The 21,768-nt window shown below is 40.9% G+C and overlaps 1 long non-coding RNA gene across 3 annotated transcripts in view; it reads left to right on the forward strand.

The window, feature by feature from the left end:
* LOC138847577 (uncharacterized) overlaps nucleotides 1-20,451 on the forward strand; it is a 68,630-nt gene extending 48,179 nt beyond the window's left edge. For 2 of the 3 annotated variants that reach the window (XR_011385436.1, XR_011385434.1), the window contains exons 4-5: nucleotides 3,859-3,914; nucleotides 19,901-20,451. This is a non-coding gene — a long non-coding RNA (uncharacterized lncRNA). The remainder of the gene's footprint in view (nucleotides 1-3,858; nucleotides 3,915-19,900) is intronic. The other variant, XR_011385435.1, reaches the window with a different exon arrangement.
* The last annotated feature ends 1,317 nt before the right edge of the window (nucleotides 20,452-21,768 follow it).

The following is a 21,768-nucleotide window of genomic DNA, read 5'->3' on the forward strand; positions in this document are numbered from 1 at the left end:
TGCATGCCTCTTTGTTAGAGAGATGTGTTTCTTGTAGGCAACAAATAGTTGGGTTGTGTTCTGTGAGCCAGTCAGCTAAACGGTGTCTTTTAACTGAAGAATTCAGACCATTAATGTTCAATGTGACTATTGATACGTAGTGACTTTGCCCTGCCATTTTCCCGGAAATATTTTCTAGTATATGCTTTGAGCTTCCCATGCTCTTTTACTGGTAGGTGTTCTTCCTTTCCCTTCTTTCATATTGATGGCCGTGTTTCTGTGTTTCTGAGTGTAGCACATCTTTAAGTATCTTTTGCAGGGCCGGACGAGTGGCCACAAAGTCTTTCAATTTCTGTTTGCTATGAAAGGTCTTTATTTCACTTTCATTCACAAATGAGAGCTTGGCAGGATATAATATTCTGGGCTGGCAATTTTTCTCTCTTAGCACCTGTGCTATGTCTCGCCATTCCCTCCTAGCTTGTAGGGTTTCTGATGAGAAGTCAGCTGTGAGTCTGATTGGAGATCCTCTGAGAGTAATCTGACGTTTCTCTCTTGCACATTTTAGGATCTTTTCTTTATGTTTCACTGTGGTAAGTTTAATTACCACGTGTCGTGGTGAGGATCTCTTTTGGTCATGTTTATTGGGGGTTCTATGAGCTTCCTGTACTAGGATATCTCTGTCCTTCTCCAAACCTGGAAAGTTCTCTGCTAGTATCTCACTAAAAAGGCCTTCCAATCCTTTCTCTCTCTCCATGCCTTCAGGAACTCCTAGAACTCGAATGTTGGTTTTTTTAATAGTATCCTGTAGATTCCCAACAATATTTTTTAGGTTTCTAATTTCCTCTTCTTTTCTTTGGTTTGACTGTATGTTTTCCTGTGCTCTATCTTCTAAGTCCGATATTCTCTCTTCTGCTTCACCCATTCTGTTTTTAAGGCTTTCTAATGTGTTTGTCATTTGATCTATTGAGCTCTTCATTTCATTTTGATTTCTCTTCACTATAACACTTTCCTGTTCTACTAGTTTCTGAGTTTCATTTTGACTCTTCCTTAAAATTTCGTTTTCACGAGAGAGATTTTCAATCTTGTCCATTAAGGATTTCTGTAGTTCAAGGATTTGCTTTTGAAAACTTCTAAATGTTCTTATCATAAATTTTTTGAAATCTGTATCTTGCATTTCTTCTATCTCATCATCTTCATACTCTTGGCTTGGGGTGTTTTGCTTGTTTGGAGGCATCATAGTGTCATCATTGATCTTGCTCCCTCTATTTCTGTGTTTGTTACTCGGCATAGTTAATTCTTCTTGCGTCACTGTGCGTTTTTTTTTTTTTTTTTTTATACTGTGTCCGTGTTAAGTGGACTGCCTGCTGTTGGAGGAGCCTTGGAGGCTTGAGATGGGTGCAGCCTGAGAGCTCTGCCTGGTTCTTCCAGGTTAAGGGTGTGCAAAGGTGACACCCTCAGGTTATGCATGGTAAATCTCTCTCTTTTTATTTATTTATTTATTTTATTTATTCAGGGGGTAAGTAACACCGCAGGGCAGGGCTGTGCAGAATTGATGGTATTTAGCTTCCAGTCTTTGGCTCCTCTGGACTCCCACTGGGTTGCCTAGGCTACTGAATTGTAGTGACTCAGTTCCTTAGCTCTCCCCCATTGATATGTAAATCCAGAGAGCAGGCCTGCTCTTTGTCTCTTGGGAATTCTTCTAGCCTCACAGCCTTGTAACCTTTGCAAGGTTAGGGGGAAGAGAAACCCCGAAGCTTTTTTTTCCTTCTTTCCGGTAGTGAGTTTGCTGCACTTTCTGGCCCCCCTCTAGATTCTGACCCCCGTTTCCCCACCAATGTCTCGGGTTATTGAGCTCACCTCCCCTTCCAGCGCCGATGTGTGGACTCGGAGCCCTGAGCGTCCCAAGTCTCCCCGCTGTTGTCTGTGTGGCATGCACTCCCCTTGGAGCACTGGGGCTTCTGCGGCTCGGTCCCGCGACTTGGCTTCCGCGCGGTGGGCGACCTTGTTCTCCCAGTAGGTCCTCCGATTCACGATTCCCGTGCAATTTTTTCCTGGTTCTTTTTTCTGCGGCTACCGTAACTCCCCTTTTATTAAACTAAATTTTCCCGGACTATCGGTGCGCGCCCTCACTATTCCGCCATCTTGGCTCCGCCTCCTGCCTAGGCTTTCAATAGTTTCTTCCGGCACCTTTTTCGTCCGGCTTTTCCCTAGGCTGTTTGCTAGTCTCTCTCTCCGATATTTTCCCTAGGCTGTTTGCTAGTCTCTCTCTCCGATATTTTCCCAGTTCTTCCCGTTTCTTCCCTCCTAAGTTTGCTATCCATTCTAGGTTTCCTAATCCGAGTCATTTCTTCCCTCCTAAGTTTCCTATCCGCCCTAGGTTTCCTATCCGTCCTGGGTTTCCTATCCGAGTCACGGCACCATTATGTCGCTCCCCCTCTTCGTGGAGGAACGACACTAAACCCTGCGCTGTTCTTTCGTCTGCTCGGCCCTCCCCGGGTTTGCTGCTGGTTCTTCCCGGGTTGGCTACTATCCCTTCCACCTCCGTGGAAGGGTAGTTCCCCCTGGCCACATTCCCCACTTCCGCAGGGGAGCGGCACATCGCCGGCCGGCTTTCTGGGGGCTGCACAGGTGTTCCTTCAGCTAGATGTTCCCCCTAGATGTTCCCTGGTGCATGCCGTCTTTCTCCTCCTTTATAGTCCTCCTCCGCCAATCCCAACTCGGCTGCCCACACGCCGAGTACGCTGCTCTCCAATCAGGAGCAAGTCCTACAGTTTATTGGTTGAACTGGAGGCAGCTGTGTAAAAGCTGTTTACTTCTCTCCCAGCACCATATTGTGGGAGAGCAGATGCATAGAATAAGTCTTAATTCCAGTAACTCAGTCCAGTCCGGTTTGCTCCCCACAGACTGAAGGATCTTCTGTCTGCTGGTTCACTCCCCAAATGGCTGCAATGGCCAGACCTGGGATCCAGGAGCTTCTTCTGGGTCTCCCACATGGTTGCAGGGACCCAAGCACTTGGACCATCCTCCACTGCTTTCCCAAGCCATTAGCAGGGAACTGGATCAGAAGTGGAGCAGCCGGGACTTGAACTGGCACCGACATGGTGTGCCCTTGCCATAGAGGAAGGCTTAACCTACTATGCCACAGCACTAGTCCCCTAGTAGGTACATTTTGACACTATTAATTCTAGTCCATGTATGTGCTATGTCTTTCTATTTTTGTGTGTGCCTTTTTCAATTTCTTTCATCAGTGTTTCATAGTTATCATATAGATCATTCACTGCCTTGGTTAAATTCATTTCTAGTTATTTGTAATAGCTATCTATTGTGAATCAGATTGGTTTATTGATTTCTTAGCAAGTTATAATATATAAACATAGTACTGATTTTTTTTCACATTGCTTTTGTATCTTACAACTTTACTGAATTTATTAATTTTTAGTGTTTGGGTGGAGTCTTTAGTTTTTTCTACACATAAAATCACATTTTCTGCCAATGGGATAATTTGGCTTCCTCCTTTCTTATTTGGTTGCCATTTATCTCTTGCTCTTGCATAACTGCTCTGAGGAAGACTTGAAGTACTATATTGAATCACTGTGGTGATAATGGATAACATTTTGTTCTACATCTTAGATGAAATGCTTTTAGTTCTTCCCCACTCAGTATGATGTTGGCCATAGGTTTTTCATATACAGCTTTTACTGTGTTGATTTATGTTATTGTATATCTAATTTGTAAGGGCTTTTGACAGGAAATGATTTCTTTGCATTTATCAGATGCTTTTTTGCATCTATTGGGATAATTATATGATTTTTGTCCTTCATTCTGTTTATGTGATATATTTACTGATTTGCATATGTTGAATTCTCCTTGCATCCCTAGAATATATCACGCTTGATCATACTGAATGATCTTTTCAATGTGCAATTGGATGTCCTGTAAGTATATTCTTACTTTTTGCATTTATGTTCATCAGAGATTGTTTAGTAGTTTCTTTTTTTGTTATGTCCCTGTCTGCTTTGTTATCAGGAAATGTTGATTGTATAGGATGAATTTGAAAAGTTTCTTTTTTCAATTCTTTAGAGTATATTAAGGAGAAGTGATGTTAGATCTCTTCTAAAAGTTTGAGAAAGTTCATCCTGTAGTGAAGCAATAAGTCACCCTGGCCTGGGCTTTTCTTTGATGGGAGAATTTTTATTACTGATGAAATCTCATTATTTGATATTGCTCTGTTTAGGTTTTCTATGTCTTTGAGATTTAATTTTGGTTAGTTATATGTCTCCAGAAATTTGTCTACTTATAGGAGTTCCAATTTGTTAGCTTATAGTGGTACATAGTGGTCCCTAATGTTTCTTTGTATTTGAGATGCTAGTTCTTATGTCCCCCTTTTAATATCTGATTTTATTTATTTTTGTCTTCTCTATTTTTGATTTTTAGCCTGGCTAAACATTTGTTGCTTACGCTAATCTTTTCAGAAAACTAACTTCATTTTGCTGCTTTTGTGTATGTGTTGTTTCTGTTTATTTCTGCTTTGATTTTTCTTATTTTTTCTAATAATTTTGAGTGTTTTTTTTTCCCTTATATTTCTAAATTCCTGAGTTGCCTTGTTAGGTTGTTTATTTTAAATCTTTTTTTTTTTAATGTAAGCATTTAGTACAATGAACCTTCCTCTTAGGACTGCTTTTGCTGCATTCAGTAACATAGGTTATGACCTAATGTTGATAAATTGTGGGGAATGTTGCAAGGCCTGATTACTCAGATTCTTCTTGGCATCTCTAACTGCACTGCTTTCATTCAGGTTTAGGAAAGGATGACTGTCACGTGGGAGTCTTATCGCCTGCTTGCAGGGAAGATAGATCAGATTTTTTAAAAAGATTTATTTTATTTATTTGAAAGAGAGTTACAGAGAAAGGTAGAGGCAGACAGAGAGGGCTTCCATTCCATTGGTTCACTCCACAGATGACTGCAACGGCCGGAGCTGAGTTGATCTGAAGGGAGGAGCCAGGAGCTTCTTCTGGGTCTCCCTCATGGGTGCAGGGGCCCAAGGACTTGGGCCATCTTCTACTGCTTTCCCAGGCCACAGCAGAGAGCTGGATTGGAAGAGGAGCAGCCGGAATTAGAACCGGCGACCATTTGAGATGCTGGCACTTCAGGCCAGAGCTTTAACCCGCTGCACCACAGCGCAGGCCCCAGATTATTCTTTTTTTAAAATAATATTTCTTTGAGATCTTCCATCTACTGGTTCACTCCCCAAATGGTCACAACAACCATGTGAAAGCCAGGAGCCAGGAACTCCGTCTGAGTCTCCTATGTGGTTGGCAAGGGCCCAACCACTTGGGTTCTCTTTCACTGCCTTCCCAGGTGCATTATCAGGGGTCTTTCACAGTGGAAGCAGAGCAGCTGGGACTCATACCAGCACTCCAATATGCAATGCTGCACCACAAATCTGCCCTCCAGAGAATTCTTTTATGGCCAACTCTTGCACAGAAATGTGGAAGCAGGTCAGAGAATATCTTTCTTGGATTCCGTGGTCTTTTTCATTTCCTTCAGCTTAAATTACTCAGTATGCCAAAGTGCTGTATTTTGGGGTATTATATTCTGAGCTCTGACGATGCCTAAACATTAAACAATTCTGCGTGGGTTTGCCTGACTTAGTGTAGCGTGGCAAAGTGACTTTGGCAGAAAGATACGACACTGGAAAAGGTCAAGGTAGCTAGGTTACAGGGAAGTGGCCAAGCCTCTGTCACCATGAAATATGGCAAAGAAACTTTGATTGCTGCTAGACAAGGCAAGGGGAAGGGATAGAAGAAGGCTAGACAGGCAGCATTCCTCAGGGCAAGGTTGCTCAGGACTTACAGCTGCTCTACCAATTATGTTACTGAGGGCAGATACTCCGAGGTTCTGGTCTCTATGCAAGAGAGAATTCAAATGTGAGACAATAGCAGTAAAGCATACTAGCTAAGCTTAGGTGGGCAACTAGGAAAGAACAGAGAGCCTCAATATCCACTTTTAATGTGACTAGTCTAAATACACCAATTAGAAGTTAAAGATTGAGTAGATTAAATGATGTCACCTACATGAGAACTCGACTTTAAAGTCCCAGGTAGGTTTACAGAAAAGTGAAGAGGAAGATACACTATGCTAGAAGTTATCAAAGAAAGCTGGAGGTAGCTGTATTAATTTCAGTTAAAGCAGACTAGAGAATAAGATAATAAGCACAAAAAGTTGGTGGCCATTATATGATGACAAAGGGATCAATTCTTTATGAAGACATAACCATACTACACATGGATGCACTTAATAAAAAACCATCAAAATGTGTGAGGCCACAGCTGATAGAACAGCATGGAGAAATACATAAATACAACATAATTGGAGATTTCAACAGCCTTCTCTCAATAGCTGATAGATGTGAGGAATGTCTTCAAGGAGGTAGTAAACTGCGTAGCACCATCAGTGAACTTGATCTAATTGATGGTTCAGAGACAATTGTCCTCTAATTGCTTCATCAAACAATTAGAAGATTTGGATTTCTTTTTTTAACTTTTATTTAATAAATATAAATTTCAAAAGTACAGTTTATGGATTACAATGGCTTTCCCCCCCATAACTTCCCTCCCACCCGCAACCCTCCCATCTCCTGCTCCCTCTCCCATTCCATTCACATCAAGACTCATTTTCAATTCTCTTTATATACAGAAGATCAATTTAGTATATATTAAGTAAAGATTTCAACAGTTTGCACTCACACAGAAACACAAAGTGTAAAATACTGTTTGAGTACTAGTTATAGCGTTAATTCACATTGTACAACACATGAAGGACAGAGATCCTAAATGAGGAGTAAGTGCACAGTGACTCCTGTTGTTGACTTAACAAATTGACACTCTTGTTTATGGCATCAGTAATCACCCTAGGCTCTTGTCATGAGCTGCCAAGGCTATGGAAGCCTTTTGAGTTTGCCCACTCCAATCTTATTTAAACAAGGTCATAGTCAAAGTGGAAGTGCTTTCCTCCCTTCAAAGAGAGGTACCTCTTTCTTTGATGACCTGTTTCTTCTTTCCACTGGGATCTCACTCGCAGAGATCTTTCATTTGGGTTTGTTTTTTTTTTTTTTTTTTTTTTTTTTTTGCCAGAGTGTCTTGGCTTTCCATGCCTAAAATACTCTCATGGGCTCTTCAACCAGATCAAATGCTTATGGGCTGATTCTGAGGCAAGAGTGCTTTTTAGGACATCTGCCCTTCTATGAGTCTGCTGTGTATCCCACTTCCCATGCTGGATCATTCTCTCCCTTTTTAATTCTATCAGTTAGTATTAGCATACACTATTCTTCTTTATGTGATCCCTTTGGTTCTTAGTCCTATCATTATGATCAACTGTGAACTGAAATTGATCACTTGGACTAGTGAGATGGCATTGGTACATGTCTATTTAGGCCCTTGGCCCATCTCTTAAGTGGGTTGTTGGTTTTGTTGTTGTGGAGTTTCTTGATCTCTTTGTAGATTCTGCTTAGTAATCCTTTATCTGTTGCATAGTTTGCAAGTAATTTTTCGCATTCTATCGGTTGCCTCTTCATTTTCCTGACTGTTTCTTTTGAAATACAGAAACTTCTCAATTTGATGTAATCCCAAATGTTAATTTTAGCTTTGACTGCCTGTGCCTCTGGGGTCTTTTCCAAGAAGTCTTTGCCTGTGCCTATATCTTGCAGAGTTTCTCCAGTGTTCTCTAATAATTTGATGGTGTCGGGTAATAGATTTAGATCTTTAATCCATGTTGAGTGAATTTTTGTGTAAGGTGTAAGGTAGGGGTCTTGCTTCATGCTTCTGCACGTGGAAATCCAGTTTTCCCAGCACCATTTGTTGAATAGACTGTACTTGATCCGGGAATTCATTTTAAATCCTTGATCACATATAAGTTGGTTGTAGATGTTTGGGTTGATTTCTGGTGTTTCTATTCTGTTCCATTGGTCTATCCATCTGTTTCTGTACCAGTACCATGCTGTTTTGATTACAACTGCCCTGTAGTATGTCCTGAAATCTGGTATTGTGATGCCTCCGGCTTTGTTTTTGTTGTACAAGATTACTTTAGCTATTTGACGTCTCCTGTGCCTCCATATGAATTTCAGCATCATATTTTCGATATCTGAGGAGAATGTCTTTGGTTTTTTTTTTTTTTTTTGACAGGCAGAATTAGACAATGAGAGAGAGAGACAGAGAGAAAGGTCTTCTTTTTTCCGTTGTTTCACCCCCTCAGTGTCCGCTATGGCCAGTGTGCTGTGCAGATACGAAGCCAGGAGCCAGGTGCTTCCTCCTGGTTTCCCATGCAGGTGCAGGGCCCAAGGACCTGGGCCATCCTCCACTGCACTCCTGAGCCACAGAAGAGAGCTGGACTGGAAGACGGGCAACCAGGACAGAATCCGGTGCCACAACCGGGACTAGGACCTGGTGTGCCGGCGCTACAGGCGGAGGATTAGCCTAGTGAGGTGCGGCGCCGGCCATGGTATTTTGATTGGTATCACATTAAATCTATAAATTGCTTTTGGGAGAATGGACATTTTGATAATATTGATTCTTCCAATCCATGAGCATGGAAGATTTTTCCATTTTTTGGTGTCCTCTTCTGTTTCTTCAAGATTTTGTAATTCTCGTCTGGCGCTGTGGCTCACTAGGTTAATTTTCCGCCTTGCAGCGCCGGCACATCGGGTTCTAGTCCCAGTTGGGGCGCCGGATTCTGTCCCTGTTGCCCCTCTTCCAGGCCAGCTCTCTGCTGTGGCCCGGGAGTGCAGTGGAGGATGGCCCAAGTGCTTGGGCCCTGCACCCCATGGGAGACCAAGCACCTGGCTCCTGGCTTCAGATCAGCGCGATGCGCTGGCCGCAGTGCACCGGCCGCGGCGGCCATTGGAGGGTGAACCAACGGTAAAGGAAGACCTTTCTCTCTGTCTCTCTCTCTCTCACTATCCACTCTGCCTGTCAAAACAAACAAACAAACAAACAAACAAAAAAAACAAAAAAAGATTTTGTAATTCTCATCATAGAGATCTTTAACGTCCTTGGTTAAGTTTATTCCAAGGTATTTGATTGTTTTTGTAGGTATCCTGAATGGGATTGATCTTAGCAGTTCTTTCTCAGCCATGGCATTGCCTGTGTATACAAAGGCTGTTGATTTTTGTGCATTGATTTTATATCCTGCTACTTTGCCAAACTCTTCTATGAGTTCCAATAGTCTCTTAGTAGAGTTCTTTGGGTCCCCTAAATAAATAATCATGTAATATGCAAAGAGGGATAGTTTGAGTTCTTCCTTCCCTATTTGTATCCCTTTAATTGCTTTTTCTTGCCTAATGGCTCGGGCTAAAACTCCAAGAACCATATTGAATAGCAGTGGTGAGAGTGGGCATCCCTGTCTGGTACCAGATCTCAGTGGAAATGCTTCCAACTTTTCCCCATTCCATAGGATGCTGGCCGTGGGTTTTTCATAAATTGCTTTGATTGTATTGAGGAATGTTCCTTCCAAACCCAGTTTGCTTAGAGTTTTCATCATGAAAGGGTGTTATATTTTATCAAATGCTTTCTCTGCATCTATTGAGATAATCATATGGTTTTTCTTCTGCAGTCTGTTAATGTGGTGTATCACATTGGTTGATTTGCAAACATTGAACCATCCCTGCATACCAGGGATAAATCCCACTTGGTCTGGGTGGATGATCTTTCTGATGTGTTGTTGCATTCTATTGGCGAGAATTTTATTGAGGATTTTTGCATCTATGTTCATCAGGGATATTGGTCTGTAATTCTCTTTCAATGCTGCATCTTTTTCAGGCTTAATGATTTAGGTGATGCTGGCTTCATAGAAAGAATTTGGGAGGATTCCCTCTTTTTCGATTGTTTTGAATAGTTTGAGAAGAATTGGAGTCAGTTCTTCTTTAAATGTCTGGTAGAATTCAGCAGTGAATCCATCTGGTCCTGGGCTTTTCTTTGTTGGGAGGGCCTTTATTACTGTTTCAATTTCTGTCTCAGTTATGGGTCTGTTCAGGTTTTCGATGTCTTCCTGGTTCAATTTAGGTAGGTTGCATGTGTCCAGGAATCTATCCATTTCTGATAGGTTTCCCTCTTTGCAGGCTTACAACTCTTTGTAGTAATTTATGATAATTTATGATAATTCTTTTTATTCTGATTTTAATTATTTCTCTTCTTCTACTAGTTTTGGGTCTGGTTTGCTGCAGTTTTCTAGATCCTTTAGATGCATTCAAAGCTCATTTACTTGGTGCCTTTCCAATTTCTTGATGTAGGCACCTATTGCTATAATCTTTCCTCTTAACACTGCTTTTCCCTGGTCCCGAGCTGTGGGCACCTGTGCCCTCCACATAGGTCCACCATGTCCCACTAGTTCCAGAAAAGTTTCCTCTGTAATTTTTCCCCTAACTCTTCCCTCCACTTTTATTAAACTATATTTTCCCAGACTATCAGTGCACTCCCTCCCTATTCCGCCATCTTGGAGCCACCTCTGCATACATACCTATGGACTTACTTCTTCTTCTTCTTCTTCTTTTTTTTTGACAGGCAGAGTGGACAGTGTGAGAGAGAGAGAGACAGAGAGAAAGGTCTTCCTTTTGCCATTGGTTCACCCTCCAATACCCTCCACGGCTGGCGCATCGCGGTGAATCGAAGCCAGGAGCCAGGTGCTTCTCCTGGTCTCCCATGTTGGTGCAGGGCCCAAGTACTTGGGCCATCCTCCATTGCACTCTCGGGCCACAGCAGAGAGCTGGCCTGGAAGAGGGGCAACCGGGACAGAATCCGGCGCCCCAACTGGGACTAGAACCCGATGTGCCGGCACCGCAAGGTGGAGGATTAGCCTATTGAGCCATGGCGCCGGCCCTGGACTTACTTCTAATGGCACAGTTTAAAAATTTGCCTTGGGACCCCAAATCCCATTAAGCTGGCTGGTAAAATGCCGTCTGATAGATTGGATTAAGTGCAATTGCACTGCAATACCACTTTGAGTCCCATTTGTTCCACTTCTGATCCAACTCCCTACTAGTGTGCCTTGGAAAGCAGTGGAAGATAGCCCAAGTGATTGGATTCCTGCTACCCATGTTGGAAACCCAAATGGAGTTTCTGGTTCTTGGATTTGACAGGGCCCAGCTTCTGCTCTTGTGGCCTTTTGGGAATTGAACCATTTGGTTGATGATTTCTCTTTTTCTGTTTCTCCCCCTCTCTGTAACTCTGCCTTTCTCCTCTTCCCATCCAGCTCTCTGCTATGGCCTGAGAAAGCAGAAGATGGCACAAGTCTTTGGGCCCCTGCATCCATGTAGGAGACCAAGCTACTGGCTTTGGATTGGCCCAGCTCTAGCCGTTGTGGCCATTTTGGGGAGTGAATCAGCAGATGGAAGACTTCTCTCTCTCTCTCCTTCTGCTTCTCTGTAACTCTACCTTTCAAATAAATACAAAAGCCTTTAAAAAAAAGTAAACTGTTTAATAATTGGGAAACAATTAAAAATAGGGCTAAAAATAAAAGGAGATATACATATGGAAAATAAACATGTACAGAGGCTCAATATAATTCATTACTTGGGAATTTCAAATTAAAAGAATAATGAAATACTACTACATGCATATTAATATGACTAAAGAAAAATCACAATATTGACATTTGAAGAGGATGTGGAGCAACAGGAATTCTCAATATTTGCCAGTGGAAATGTACCTTGAATGGTTATTTGGCAGATTCTTAGAAAACTAACCATAGGATTACAGTATGATTCAACAAATTATGCCCCTAGCAATTTAATCAACTGATTTGAAAAAATTAAGCCTGTGTCAAAACTTGCATGAAAAATTTTATAGTATATTTGTTAATATTTGCAAAAATCATTCAAGATTATTCTTTCAAAAGATAATGGATCAGGGGCCGACACTGTGGCACGGGGGTTAAAGCAGCACTGCATTGCTGGTATCCCATATGGGCACCAGTTCAATCCTGGCTGCTCCACTTCCTAACCAGCTCCTTGCTAATGTATCTGGGAGGGCAGCTGAGGATGGCCCAAGGCCTTTGGCCCTGCACCTGCTTGGGGGACCAGGAGGGGGCTACTGGCTCCTGGCTTTGGATCAGATCTGCTCTGGTTGTTGTAGCCACTTAGAGAGTGAATCAGTGGATGGAAGACTGCACCCCCCCTTTTAAGATTTATTTATTTCACTTGAAAGTCACAGTTACACAGAGAGAGGTAGAGACAGAGAGAGAGGTCTTCCATCCGCTGGCTCACTCTCCAGATGGCTGCAATGGCCAGAGCTGCGCCAATCAAAGCCAGGAGCCAGGAGCTTCTTCCAGGTCTCACATGCGGGTGCAGGGACTCAAGGACTTGGGCCATCTTCTACTGCTTTCCCAGGCCATAGCAGAGAGCTGGATTGGAAGTGGAGCAGCCGGGTCTCAAACTGGCACCCATATGGGATGCTGGCACTGCAGGTGGCGGCTTTACCAGCTACGCCACAGCAGTGCCCCCCCGCCCGTAACTCTGCCTTTCAAATAAATAAAATAAATCTTAAAAACATGATAATGGATCAACAAGCTCCAGTACACCCACACAATGGGATACCATTCACTGGCAAACATAAATAAAGCATCAAGCCATTTAAAGATATGAATGAATCCTTTTTTTTTTTTTAAATATTTTATTTATTTATTTATTTATGAGGTAGAGTTACAGTCAGAGATAGGGAGATACAGAGAGAAAGGTCTTTCATCCGCTTCATCAGGGTCTCCCACGTGGATGCAGGGGCCCAAGCATTCGGTTCATCTTCCATTGCCTTCTCAGGCCATCAGTAGAGAGCTGGATTGGAAGAGGAGCAGCTGGGACACGAACTGGTGCCCATATGTGATGCCGGCACAGCAGGTAGAAGCTTAGCCTACTACGTCACAGTGCCGGCCCCTGGACAAATTTTACATACATATTGAGAAGTTCAATATGCAAGTCTCAGACAGTTGCATGATTCCAGTTATACCCCAGTGTAGAAAAGGGAATATTATCACAATAGGAAGCAAATCATGAGTTTCTAGGTATTCAGTAGGATGAGGGACAAAGATGCATAGGTGAAGCAGGAGATTGTTTTAGAACAGTGAAAGTTTCTATATTTGTGCTAGGCTGAATGATGCCCTATTTAAAATTGTCCAGGTGTAAATACGCATAAATTAACCTTATGGGGAAGCAGAATTTGATTAAGTATCTTGTTATGGGGAGATTATGTGTGGTCTGTCTGGGTGGGCTCAATGTAATTGTAAGTGTCTTCATAATAGAGAAGACAATATGAGAAACAGAGACACACACAAGATACTTCCTTGCTGGCTTTAAAAATGAAGGAAGGGGGCTGGCGCTGTGGCATAGTGGGTAAAGCCGCCACCAGCAGTGCCGGCATCCCATATGGGCACCAGTTCAAGTCCTGGCTGTTCCTCTTCCAATCCAGCTCTCTGCTATGGCCTGGGAAAGCAGTGGAAGATGGCCCAAGTCCTTGGGCTCCTGCACCTGCGTGGGAGACCCAGAGGAAGCTCCTGGCTCCTGGCTTCGGATCAGCACAGCTCCCGCCATTGCAACCATCTGGGGAGTGAACCAGCAGATGGAAGACATCTCTCTCTCTCTCTCTCTCTCTCTTTCTCTCTCTTTCTCTCTGCCTCCCTGTAATTCTGCCTTTCAAATAAATAAATAAATCTTAAAAAATGAAGGAGGATCCAGGATCCAAAGAATGCTAAATGCAGCTCTAGAAGGTAGAAAAGACAAGGAAAACATTTTCCCCTTGAGCCTATGGAAAGACACCTTGATTTTAATCCACTCAAACCTCTTTCAGATTTCTTATCTCCAAAATTATACAATAATAAATGTGTTGGTTAATTTTTTTGACCTACACTGTAAATTTCTGGTTTTTTTCCCTTTTTAGTTGATTTTCCTTTTTAGAAAAAAAATTTCACTTATAGACAAATTGAGGCAATATTGCATAGAATTCCCATATATCTCACATTTAGTTTCCCCTATTATGTATGTCTTACATTACTAGGATACATTTGCTAAAATTCATGAGCCTATGTAATTCATTATTCTGAGCTAAGATCCATAGTTTACTTAGACTAGCTTGGTTTTAACCTGATATTCTTTATGTGTTCTGAAATCCTATCCCAGGATACCACCTTATATTTAATTATAGTGTCTCCTTGGGCACCTCCTGGCTATTATAGTTCCTTAGACTTTCTCTGTATTAGATGGTCTGGATAATTTTGTGGATGACTGGTCAAATATTCTGCAGAATGTCCATCAATTTAACTACTTAGTATTAACTGCTTTTTATTTTCTTGCTGGGTTGTATTCACTAAGAGAAAATCTGTGTGTACTGCAGTCATGATTTTTCCCCCGTAACTCCTGAAGAGTTATTTTCATCTACCATCAATATGTTCTCCAAACATGAATGCATTTGCATTCATCTAAAATTAGTCCTGAGTGTTTATTAATTTGCCTTTTAAATTGGTTGGTGTTATATTGACACCATCTTGTTATTTCCACATTTAATGACAAATATTTTTGAAATAATTCCTAAAACAAGTTCTAAAACTTGCCATATTTATTTAATCACTCTGTACTCTCTCCTTGAGCTCTATAAGAGTCCTGAAGAGTTTCTCATTTTAGTTTTCTTCCTCCTTATAAGTACACATCAGTGTCATTTTTTCCCTAAGTTCTACTTGGCAAGAAACTCCATAATTTCTATTTGCAGTTTTCTTAAACATTTAATCCTTGTATTTATAAGTTGAATGATGTTCTATGGCAAAGAATTAGTACCTATTCCCAGAATTTGGGCAGAGAATATAATATATAGCATATATCCTCCACAAGAAACTCATATTGGATTAACATTGTTAAATTTTAAAGAATTATAAGAATGTTTCATTATTTGGAAACTTAAAAATGTTATCAAGTAATTGTGCCTTCTAATAGTACCATTTTATTGAAAAGTTAATTATTAAAAAAATTTTCAGTAAATGTATATGAATAGGAAAACTTTTCTGATTTTTATCTTTTCTCTCTTTCTTTGACTATATATCTCCTCAAGTTTTCAGTTTATAAAAATCACTGTATTTGCTAGTATACGATCTAATCTTTCATTTTTATCAAAACCAAATTCCTAGAACAAAGTTATATGTGGTATCATATTACTATATAATTTTTAGAGGTTCCCTAGCATTTTTTTAAAGTTTTGTTTATTTACTTTGAGAGACAGAGTTACAGAAAGAGAGAGAGGTCTTCCATCTGCTGGTTCATTCCCCAGGTGGCTGAAACTGTTGGAGCTGGGCCGATACAAAGTCAGGAGCCAGGAGCTTCTTCTGGGTCTCCCACATGGTTATAGGGGCCCAAGGACTTGGACCATCTTTCAATGCTTTCCCAGGCCATCAGCAGGAAGCTGGAATTGGAAGTGAGCAGCTGGATTCAACCAGGGGCACATGTGGGATGCCAGCACTGCAGGCGGCGGCTTTACCTGCTATCCCATAGTGCCAGCTCCATGGGTGGCCAATTCTTACCTCCTTCAGAAAAAGAGCTCTTCTTCCATATTACTCAGATATAAAACTGAGACATATAAGTTTTTCCTTAGTGATTTACTGCTTCAAGCAAAAGTAGATTTCATATCGACTAAATCAAGAAAAAATTATAGAAAACTTTAAAGTAAATAAAATAGTTAAGTAGCTTTTTTCTAGTCTTCATACTTAAGCGTTTCCACAATTGTCTACATACTCAACTTGTCTTATTCTCAGCCTTTTCTGATATAGACATTATATTAGACCTTTTTTTTTTAAAAAAAAAAAAAAAAAGAACTCCTCACAACTACACCAAAATATCTGTCTGCTCTTACTCCTTATTAAATACTCTTATTTTCCAAGTCTTCCTCAATTTCCAGGTCTAGTTTAGGGCCTTTTAAAATTTAACTCATGGGACTGGCACCATGGTATAGTGAGTTATGCTGCTGTCTGCAGCGCCAGCATCCCATCAGTTCAATCCCATCAGTTCAAATCCCTACTGCTCCTCTTCTGATCCAGCTCTCTGCTAATGCACCTAGGAAAGCAGCAGAAGATGGCCCAAGTGCTTGTGCCCCTGCACCAACATGGAGACCCAGATTAAGTTCCTAGCTCCTGGCTTTCACCCATTGTGGCCATTTGGGGATTGAACCAGTGAATGGAAGACTTCTTTGCCTCTGCCTTTGTCTCTACCTCTCTGTAACTTCATCTTTCAAGGAAATAAATAAAATTTTTTTTTAAAAATTAACTCATTCCTAGGACTCATTGTAGCATTTACAAGTTGATTGCTGCTAAGAAGTCCTAAATTTATTTTTTTACCCTTCACATATCTATGTACCCTCCTTTATCCAGTTATATACATCCAATCAATTATTTGATGTACCTGCTTAGATATCTCATAGACATCTTAAATTTAACACATCCAGGAGCCGGCGCCGTGGCTCACTTGGTTAATCCTCCGCCTGTGGCACCGGCATCCCATATGGGCGCCGGGTTCTAGTCCCGGTTGCTCCTCTTCCAGGCCAGCTCTCTGCTGTGGCCCGGGAGGGCAGTGGAGGATGGCCCAAGTGCTTGGGCCCTGCACCCGCATGGGAGACCAGGAAGAAGCACCTGGCTCCTGGCTTTGGATCATCGGTGCAGCTCGCTGGCCGTAGCGGCCATTTGGGGAGTGAACCAACGGAAGGACGACCTTTTTCTCTGTCTCTCTCACTGTCTGTAACTCTACCTGTCAAATAAATTAAAAAAAATTTTTTTTAATTTTAACACATCCAAAAGAATGTGCAATGTCATCATCCTAGCTTAATCAAAGAAGGCCCACTTCATTCAAGAAAAAATAATCTAAGAATATTTATTGATAAACTGAAATTATAAGTAAATATTGGAATTTTGAAAAAAATATATTTGCCATCCTACATTTGCCAGATTTCCAATATTTTAGGACATTCTAGATTAATTTTTTTAAAGGTTTATTTATTTATTTGAGAGGTAGAGTTACAGCCAGGAAGAGAGAGAGAGAGAGACAGAGTAAAAGATCTTCTATCTACTGGTTCATTCCCCAAATGGCTGCAAGGGCCAGAGCTGAGCCAATGCAAAGGCCTGAGCCAGGAGCTTCTTCCAGGTCTCCCACGCAGGGCAGGGGCCCAAACACTTGGACCATCTTCTAGTCATTTCCCAGGCCATTAGCAGAGAGCTGGATTGGAAAAGGAGCAGCCAAGATAAGAACCAGTGGCCATATGGGATGCTGGTACCACAGGCAGAGGTTTAGCCTGGTAGCCACAGAGCCAGCCCCTGGATTAATTTTTGATAATCTAAGCAAATGTGAATTTTTAATATCATCTGGCAAAATGAGTTGAAAGAATTGCATAAGCAATTGAATAAATATTTTCTGACTGACCAATGTATTATCTTATAAGCACATGAATAACAAAAGATGTACTCTAAGGGCAAAATAGACCAATGTGTTTTTATGCACCAGAGTATGAAAATTTAATTCACTTTAGATTCTACATTGCAGCTAACCTTTAATAAATTGTATCTTTTTTCCTTCCAGCTGCATAAGTGTGTGAATTTTTTCATATGCTTCAAACAAAACATTCTGCAACAAATTGAATGCAAAAGCAGATATGAGATTCTAACTCTATTCTGTTAAGCCAGATGTTAGAACTTTGCAAAATAATGAAAAACAATGTTATTATCTTTTTTTGTTTTAAGGAATGTATGTATATTTAATGTCATTATATCTAAATGAATTAATACATAAACATGTACATTTAAACTTTATTGATGTTATTTCTAATGTAAATATTTTATACAACACCCCCAAATCGTGTTGGAAGAATTGATATAGAACCCTGCAAAACTGGGTTCCCTTGCCTGATTCACGCAAGCCAATTACTGACACCAGGATATTGAAACAAAGTAGGTTATTTATTTCAAAGCACAAAGCAAGGAGCTAGATATCTATTGCTTAATTCCTGGGTTCCCTCAGGGTTTAGGAGTAAAGATTTATACAGATTGAAGTTGGGGATATAAGGTGCGTGTTGAGATGGTGTACAAATTCCTGGTTGATCTGTAGTGCTCTTAGCCCTCAATTAGTTGGTTGACAATATTGTGTTCTTTAGAGAATTTTGATAATGACAAAATGGGCTTCAGTCATTCTAGGGGCTATATGTAGGTAGTAGTTACTTTTTGCTTGGTGTCGCTCCCCGTCTTCGTGGAGGAACGACACAGGACCCTGCGCTGTTCTTTCGTCTGCTCGGCCCTCCCGGGGTTTGCTGCTGGTTCTTCCCGGGTTGGCTACCGACCCTTCCACCTCCGTGGAAGGGCGGTTCCCCCTGCCACATTCCCCACTTCCGCAGGGGAGCGGCACACCGCCGGCCGGCTCTCTCGGGGGCTGCACAGGTGTTCCCTTAGATGTTCCTGGTGCATGTTGTCTCTCTCCTCCTTTATAGTCCTCCTCCACCAATCCCAACTCTGCTACCCACACGCCGAGTACGCTGCTCTCCTCCAATCAGGAGTAGGTCCTACAGTTTATTGGTTGAACTGGAGGCAGCTGTGTAGAAGCTGTTTCTCCCTTCTCAGCGCCATATTGTGGGAGAGCAGATGCATAGAATAAGTCTTAATTCCAGTAACTTAGTCTAGTCCGAGTTGCTCCCCACAGCTTGGGGCCTGGGGTTCCTGGAAAATAAACCCATCAAAATAAGACCAAACATCAAGATGGTATCTACAGAGGAGATATATGACCTCCTGAGTCTTGTGTTCAGGGACCCTCTAGGACTGGCTGCACCACTCCTCTGATTCAGTGAGCTAATTGTAGTAAGAGGTTGATTTGCAATCATAAAAGCAGGGAAAGAAAACTTTAAGCTAAGGGAGAGAGACTGGGAGATCGTGGGAGACCAGGACCTGATGTAATCTAGCATCTGCATCCAAGGCACTATATCGGGGCTCTGTTTCAAATATAAAGATAATTCACAATAAGGTCACAAGCTTTGAAAGTATACTGGATGACTGCTTCCAAAAGCTTGAGATCTGCTGTTTCTCAAGGATTACAAAAATGTTTTTACTCTTAATGGCAATTTTTTTTTCCTTAAAATTCTTTGCCTTACAAACTGCTATTTATTTTTCAGGTCTTAGCTTAAACCTAATTTACTCAGCCTTCCTTTCATCCTGAAGATAAATCTGTAATCTCAAATTTTACATCATAATATCCTGTGTTTCCCTCAGTGTATGTAACATTTTTTTAATTATATAAGCCTCTGTGTTTATTTGTTTAATGTTTTCCCCCAATGTTTTTCTGAAGTCCACAAGGACAGGAATCATGTCAATTTTATTAGTGTGCCTGGTACATTGCAAACTCAATAAACATTTAATAAATAGCAAAAGGACATATAGGTACACATGGAGGGATGGCTGCATAATCTCACTTTAGACTTGATCTTTTTGTAGTGCTGAGTGGTAGAAAATCATAGACAAAGATCATTCTTCCTATGGAAGCGAAAACACATTTTGGTCTAGTTTAAAGAAAGGACCTTTTTCCTTTTTGGAACTGTTCAATACTATCTCATAAAATCTGAGGACTATAATGCCAGTTCTCAAAGACCTGTAAAGAAAACTGGCGAACTACTAGGTATAAATGAGCTGCTTGCTTTTCATGTATTTCTCTTTCATACTTCTCACATGGGGGCTACATTTTCTAATTTCTGCCTTTCTGCCTATGGGCTTCTTCTATCTCTTAGGTTTTCTCATTCTGGTTCTTAGCAGATCACATTTTACTTCCTTTGTACTCACCAAATCATAAAAATAATAGAGTCAATTATTGTAATTATCAGGTGCCAGCTCTACCTACCCAGGAGAAATAATCTAATTCAGTTTGTTCATTTTCACGTAGGCATCCTTCTCTGGCCAACCAACTGTTCTCATGAAGTCCAAAAGTTATTGTGAGAAGTCTAACCCTTTACAGGGAGTATTTCTCAAAGAAGTCTGAGATCCGAGATAAGTAGATAACCCTAAAAGTATTTACTGTTAAGAAATCTGCATTTTTTTTATAACAATGGCTTCATTTTCTTATCCTTGGCTACAAGTGATCATTGAATCACTTCCCAACTTCCAGCATTGCAGGATTCTGTGAAACGTGTAGATTCAATTTACCATGGATTTTTGGATACCACCTTGGAAGAGCCATTCAATGCCAATCTTGTATCAAAAGATAATTTTCATAAATTAAAATATGACTCTCATATGTAAATAAAGTGAATGTGTCAATGAGTTATTTCATTGATTTATTGATGAGAAATCAGCAGAAGGGTGGGAATCCAACATCATTGAACAGAAGTGCCTAGCATTCACTTTCTCCACAAAGGAGAACCAAAACAATTGAGTCTGCATTGTGAAGTAAGTGGATCAGGGAAGACACTGGAATTCAAGTAGGGAGAGAAGGAAATTCTGTAGGACACAGAGAATTTGGTGTGTGACAACAAACAATATTTTTTTTAATATTTATTTTTTTCATTTTTTTAACTTTTATTTAATGAATATAAATTTCCAAAGTACAGCTTATGGGTTACAATGGCTTCCCCCCCATATCGTCTCTCCCACCCGCATCCCTCCCCTTTCCCACTCCCTCTCCCCTTCCATTCACATGAGGATTCATTTTCGATTCTCTTTATATACAGAAGATCAGTTTAGCATACATTAAGTAAAGATTTCAACAGTTTGCTCCCACACAAACATAAAGTGAAAAATAATAGATGATTTTTTAAATGATGATGAAATCAGATCAGACCTATTGTCATGTTTAATCCCAGTGAGAGTCAAGTTGGGAATTGATAATTTCTTTTTTTTTTTTTTTTTTTTTTTTACAGAAGATCAGTTTAGTATACATTAAGTAAAGATTTCAACAGTTTGCACCCGCATAGAAACACAAAGTGAAATATACTGTTTGAGTACTCGTTATAGCATTAAGTTTCAATGTACAGCACATTAAGGACAGAGATCCTACATGAGGAGTAAGTGCACAGTGACTCCTGGACAACAAACAATATTAACATTATGTTGAATCTTGCCCCTCTATTTTGACCTACTTTTCTCATGAGGATGCTGACATCTGCAAGTCTAGTTGGCACCACCATGAAGTTCAAGCACTATCACAAGTTTTCTGATAAGGTCAAGTAGACCAGCATGTGCCCTGAAAGGCTGACCTCTAAAAGTGTACACAAAGGGATGCTGGAACATGAGTTTCTACCCTGGTTCCCAATTGATTTATAAAAATATAGATTCTTGTCCTTCTTTTGCCCAGTGCAGAAAAATCCTTGCAGGAACTTTGTACAGATTGCCAGCCAGTCGCCATCTGGAATCTCCAGGATAAACTGTCATAATAAAGCCTTTTATGCATAAATGGAGCTTCTTTATTTTTCTCTTGTCTCAGAATTCCTTCTTGGTTCAGTGGGATTATGGACTTTGCCAACCTTCAGACCATTGATGAACCAGCCAGGCGACTAAAGGTGGAGACAACGTGATGAAAAGAAAGGTCACAGAGGAAATCCCATGGCCTGTCAAGTAATCCCAGGTTGGTCCACAACCTCAATGTGGACAAATTCAGTGAATGAGTACAGGGATACCTTCAAAACACCATTGGATTTGTAGCAATTGTTTGCTAAATGTTGCCTAATCTACTGTGGTAAGAAAAGGTGATGTATTGCCATCACAGTGGGTTGGCTGTTCATGTGGACTGTTTGGCTAACTGCCAATGCACAGCCA

The sequence above is a fragment of the Oryctolagus cuniculus genome, chromosome X (genome assembly GCF_964237555.1).
Source record: "Oryctolagus cuniculus chromosome X, mOryCun1.1, whole genome shotgun sequence".
NCBI lineage: Eukaryota > Metazoa > Chordata > Mammalia > Lagomorpha > Leporidae > Oryctolagus > Oryctolagus cuniculus.